The sequence below is a fragment of the Triticum urartu genome, chromosome 2, assembly GCF_003073215.2.
Source record: "Triticum urartu cultivar G1812 chromosome 2, Tu2.1, whole genome shotgun sequence".
Taxonomy (NCBI): Eukaryota; Viridiplantae; Streptophyta; class Magnoliopsida; order Poales; family Poaceae; genus Triticum; species Triticum urartu.
Genome location: NC_053023.1, coordinates 388,051,460 through 388,057,709, shown reverse-complemented (window position 1 = coordinate 388,057,709; position 6,250 = coordinate 388,051,460). Strand labels below are relative to the sequence as shown.

The 6,250-nt window shown below is 50.9% G+C and overlaps 1 pseudogene; it reads right to left on the bottom strand.

The window, feature by feature from the left end:
• Positions 1 to 1,618: 1,618 nt before the first annotated feature.
• LOC125541574 lies at positions 1,619 to 3,846 on the bottom strand (annotated as a pseudogene).
• Positions 3,847 to 6,250: the final 2,404 nt, after the last annotated feature.

The window sequence follows — 6,250 nt, the reverse complement described above, 5'->3', positions numbered from 1 at the left end:
AGGCACAACCTCTTTCTAGTAAACGGGTTGGCTCGACACACGTTTAGCCTGCATGGTCGTGCTTTTCGATCTAATTGATTGTTTTGGGGGCTATTTGGATTGATTTCGGTGCATCGTGTCGTGCCGGCATGTCGAATTGGCTTTACAGCCCAGGCACAACCCGAAGTGTGTCGCATGCCGGCACAACTAGTTTATGCACGTGACGGACCGAGCATGCATGACAACGGACCGCCACATGACATGCGACCCATGTGGCCAAGTTTGTCTTCAACAGGCTGCCCGTAAATTGGCACTATCCGTTCGTGAATGCATCCTGATGGGTCCATGGACGGATATGGGAGTCGGCCACCCAACAACATGTCTAAAACATCAGCCTACATTTCAGATGAAAATGAAACTAAAAGGATAAATTTCATGCAAATCGAACGAATTTCATGCAAACTGGACCTAATTCATGCAAAGTTGGACATATTACATTAAATCGGACGATATTTAACATGTTCAACTAAATGGTTTAATACCTAAAAAACTAAACGAGGTATCGGATGATAACCTCATACGCATGGACTCCCTGGCCGACGAGACCTTCTTCGTCGGAGTCGCCATGGCCCTTCCAGCGACAGAAGGATGCGTAGGCGCAGCGGCATCCCTAATTGGGCACTCGACTTCCTCCGCCGTCGCGTGCATGACTACGGACGTTACCCCAATTCGCCTGCCCCTCGTCTTGCCATTGCGTGCGACGAGAACGGCGGCACGTAGCGAATCGTCCGTGCCAATCGTGACAAGTTGGTCACTGAGGCGCTGCCGTCAGCTTGTGGACATCTCTGTGATGATCCTAGATAGGTCCTCCACCCAGGCCAATGCAAGGCCAACAAGGGCCTAGTTCGAGGCAATGTCTGACATCGCGAATGCGGCCTGGTGCTTCATGCTGCACCATTGACTCGGCCTCCGTCATGGTGTTGCGCGATGACATGTTGCCGCCTCCGTCGTCGAGGTAATGCAAGAGGCCCACACGTGTTCGCAAGCCCCAGGGATGGCTCCTTCACAACAACAGGGTGGTGATGGTCGTGCCCTCTCCTTGTCGCGCGAAAGATGTCTCGGCGGTGATGTCGGCCGGTCTAAGCCGCCTAATGTGTTGCGCGGCGACGAGGGTAGCTCCTCCTTCATCCCTTACGCGGAGTCCGATTTAGACGCCACAGTAGCACAGGGAGGGCGGCTCCTCCTTCACCTCCTATTTAGGCGGCGACAATGGCGGGGCCAATCCACAGTCACAAAGCAACTAGGGCCTCCAGCTGCCACTGGAACTTCAATGATGGCACAATCAAGAATCATGCTTTGGCCCATGGATGTTTCCCATAGTATTTGGCTCTAAATTTGGCTAACACAGTTCTCTGTTAAATTCTACAATTTGATAAGAGCAATATTGTGCAGCAAAGCTGAAAAAAATATTTCCATGATTCAAAGCGGCTAAAAAAATATTTCCATGATTCAAAGCGGCTAAAAAAATATTTCCATGATTCAAAACAACTGAAAAAATATTACTTGGATAACCTTGTTCCGAATGAAAAATTAAACAAACGCACATGTATCAGTTATTATTTAAAAGAACTCAAACAAGCAGCAAATGTACGCCAAAATGACCAGTATCATAGTCACTTTCTTTTGCGGTGACAGTATTATAGTCACAACTGGAGAGTAGATCAACAAATCTGCATTGTAACTTACTCTGCAGTATCAATTCCACAGGAGCTTGCACAATCTACTCAAAGATACAATACTAAATACTAATTGACCATCATTGTCTTGCTTAAGCTTCACAACTGCAAAGAGAACATACTAAACTGACCGGTGATTACATAACTTTTGTCCTTGTTTCAACTGCCACACTGTAAATTAAACATACTAACAATGACCATGGTAACTACTTAGACAGTCCAGCTTGGAAGCAAAACACTTGGAGCGCCATCTATGCAACAAGCCAAGGGCAGCAGATCCTTGTTACAGGATAACAGTGGGTCCTCATGGCGATGGCAGTTTGCCCATAGCACGATCTGAAAAGATACAATTGATTAAGCTTATAACCATGCTGTAGCTCTTTATTCCGACTAGTTAGGTATGAAATCTAAAATAATAACATTATTCAGATTTACTCCCTCCGTCCCATAATATAAGAGCTTTTTTTTACACTAGTGTATTATACTATGGGACGGAGGAAGTACTATATCTAAGCCAATGTCGAGAATTGTTGATAAAATTTGAATGAAACAGGTTCTCCAAGGAGAAGCTGAAACAAACAAACAACCTGAAGATTACATATACTCCCTCTGTAAACTAATATAAGAGCGTTTAGATCACTACTTTAGTATTCTAAACGCTTTTATATTAGTTTACGGAGGGAGTACTAGGCAGTAGGGGCAAGGAGATGCATACAAGATTACAGCCTTGCGCAACCTGCCTATGAGCAAGACTGCAAGACCAGCTCAGAGCATATGGCATTGCAAATATTCACACATCATAATTCTCAAACGTGCATCAATACGTACCTGGAGTGCAGAAGCTCATGTAGGGAACAACGATGACGTCGTAGTTTCTTGACCTGCAGGTGTATACCTTACGGACATGGCCTGACTTGAGCTCCATGGAGAATACCGTGTTGCCTGTCCTAACGAAAACGAGTCCGTGGCCGTCCGCGAAGCCAACGACCTCAGGTGGCGTCGAGAGGCCACGAGTGCGGAGCATCGTCTTGTGCTGGATAACTCTGCGCTGCACCCATTCCACCTCTCCGTCGGCGCCATCCTTCATCGACCAGAGGTAGAGTGTGCCATTCCGCACGCCGGCGAACCCCAGCCTGCCATCCTCCGCTTTCACGAGGACGGTGCAAGAGTAGTACTCGTGCTGGGACGGCGGCCAGATCACCGAGAGTACCCCAACATTTTGAAATTGAGGTAGGGGTCGCAGGTGAAGTAGAGCGTGTTCCCCACAAGGACGCTCGGTCGCCCGTCAACTAACGCCGGCTGCTCGATCTCAACTCGCTGGCTCCAGGCACCGGCCTCCGACGAGTAGGTGCAGGCGAACGTGATGCCACGTTCGCCGCATCCCACGAAGGCGACACGGAAGGGTCCGCCATGACAGTCGAGGTGGTCGCAGCCGACCGCGGCGCAGAGCACGGCCGCGTTGAAGCCGAGCGCGTAGGCCGGCACGCGGGGGATCTTGAACTCCTCACCCGTGACGGGGTCCCAGACGACGAGGCGCTGGCCCTGAGCGGTGTGGAGGAGCACGCGGCCGTGGCGGGCGTCCAGCACATTCAGGCCGGGGCGATCGGAGGCGGCGGGGCGGAAGGAGGAGGTGGGGACGAGCTGGGCCATGCCTTGGTAGTGCTGCTTCAGGTTGAGGACGAAGCCGAGCATGGGAGGTGTTCGATGGAATGCGCGGTAGCGGCGGAGGTACGCCGGGTCGGTGAGGAGGTGGCGCCAGCGCCAGCAGACGAGGGAGGCGCGCACAAGGCGCGCGGGGTCGTCCGGAGGGAGGCGGAGGAGGATCTCCGGGGCCATGTCGGCGATTGTCCGAGGCGCCGGCGCCGGTGCCGGCACGAGGCGAGGCCGTTTCGGCACAGGCGTGTCCATGGGTGGTTGCTTGCTTCGTTTGGTGCTGGTTTCCCGGCGCTACGGTTAGGCTTTAAGCAGGCTAGTGGCTAAGAGGACGGCGACCGGAATGGGAGGGTCACGCACGCGGCTTGCGGAGGGCGACGGTGGCGGCGTGGGAGGGGAAGTTGGCTCGAGAAGTGCGCGGGCCGGGAGTTGGCGCGTGATTTTAACACCGTTTGGCGGGCAGCAAATTCAAGCACTGCCGCCAACCAGAATATTGTGCAATCTGCCGCTTGGCGCCTACCGCGGATCAGGGCACACTAGTGGAGGAGCACGCGGCCGTAGCTACTGGTGCGGCTCCCATATCGGGCCTCTTCGAAGCCATCACTTTTTTCTGAACAAACTTTTTTTTCTTTTTTCTTTTTTTAAAACTACAAACTTTTTTTTCAAGAGTACGCCAATGACGTACCATATTTTTATAAAAGGCAGAACAATATTTACAAGAGACCAAACTGAGATGCGAACATCCAAGATGGCAAACACCACTCCGACCCCAACCCAAACTCACGCGGTTACATTCTCACGAAAGGATCTAGACCTCCAACACCGAGCCCTGCACTAGTCCAATCTACGATCTCAGAACGAATTGACGCTACCAGTTGGGGAGGTGTCTTCTGACCACGCGGCCTGTTGAACACCCTAGCGTTACGCTGCTTCCACAGAGCCCATGCCGTCCCTATGACAAAGGAGTCGAATCCTCGTCGCACTCTGCCTGTTAACCTCAATCTTTGCTCCAGCCACCATTCGGAAAAGGTAGTGTTGGTGGTCGGCGCGTGGATGTTAAGCTGGAAAGAATCGAGGCATAGGTGCCACACCTCTCGTGCGTAGACGCAATGCACCAAGATGTGATCCGCGTTATCTTCTTCTTGAAGGCACGTGAAGCACAGCGACGTCTCATCTTGGAGGCCTTGTCTGGCTCGCCTGTCAGAAGTCCAAAGCCGATACTGCACCGCAAGCCAAGCAAAAATTTTGCACCGTAAGGGTGCCCAGCTCCTCTAAATGCCTTCTGTCGTTGCCCATGCATAACCTTTGGTAGACCGACCTTGCTGTGTAAGTTCCTGAGATGTCTGCCGGCCAAGAAAACTGGTCCGGACTCTGATCATTAGTCGGGACCGTGGCGATGGCTAGGCATAGATTGGCCACCTGCATGTGCGCAGTGAAGGAGATGTTCACCCTAAACGTCCACCGTCCATGCATTCCCCGACAAGGCCGGTTTTACTGTCCTTCTGTTGCGTGCCCTCATGTTCACCATCTCGAGGATGAGGGGAGCAATCTCACTGACTGTAAACCCATGGATCCAACGATCCATACAGAACAACACCCTCTTGCCATCGCCCACATTGATCTTAACAAGACTATTGAACACAAGCCTGGCCTTTGCATCCTCTGTCATAGGAATACCGTGCCAAGGTCTAGATGAGTCAGACCTGCGTAACCATTCCCACCGCACACGCAGCGCAATCTCCTGCACGCGTAGATCTCGGAATCCCAGGCCGCCAAAACATGTTGTACGGCACACCGTGTCCCAAGCCAGAAGGCATTGCCAGCCATTTACCTTGTCTTTGTCGGCCCAAAAGAACGCCCTCATCCATTTCTTCATGTCTTCAAAGACCCATCCAGGGGCATCAAGCACCATGAGCTGATGTACCAGCCTTGCAGAGACAACTGATTTGGCAAGGATCAATCTTCCAGACCTCTGAATCAACCCTCTTTGCCATGTAGGTACCACCTTCCTGACTTGATCGAGCAACGGTTGCCAGTCACGTACGTCCCAATTGGTGGATCGCGAGCCGGATCCCAAGGTATTTGCAAGGGAATGTGCCTAGCTGACATTGCAGCACTGCCCTTACTCTACGCCCATCCTCTTCCGATCCCCTTATCAAAATCGCAGCCGATTTTGTGAAATTAATCCTTAAGCCTGAAGCTTCACCAAAAACCTCCGATGGCTCCTTTACGCAATACAGATCTTGCACTGAAGGCTTCACAAACATCGCTACGTCGTCAGCATAAACCGAAAGCCTCTGCATTGGCTCGATCCCTCTGAAGGAGCTGAGGACACCCTCGGTCGTGGTTGTGTTGATATGGGAAGAGAGAGTGTCCATGGCGATCACAAAAAGCAGAGGGGAGACGGGGTCCTCTTGCCTTAGACCCTGAGCGTGGTAGATGATGCTTCCTGGGACTCCGTTGAAAATGATCCTGGTGCTCGCCGTGGATAGCAACACAGTCACCCAACTAATCCATCTCCATACGAACCCTCGTGCCCTTAGTACTGAAGGAAATATGCCCTAGAGGCAATAATAAAGTTATTATTTATTTCCTTACTTCATGATAAATGTTTATTATTCATGCTAGAATCGTATTAACCGGAAACATAATACATGTGTTGATACATAGACAAACAGAGTGTCACTAGTATGCCTCTTGCCTAGCTCGTTGATCAAAGATGGTTATGTTTCCTAACCATAGACATGAGTTGTCATTTGATAAACGGGATCACATCATTAGGAGAATGATGTGATTGACTTGACCCATTCTGTTAGCTTAGCACTTGATCATTTTAGTTTACTGCTATTGCTTTCTTCATGACTTATACATGCTCCTATGAG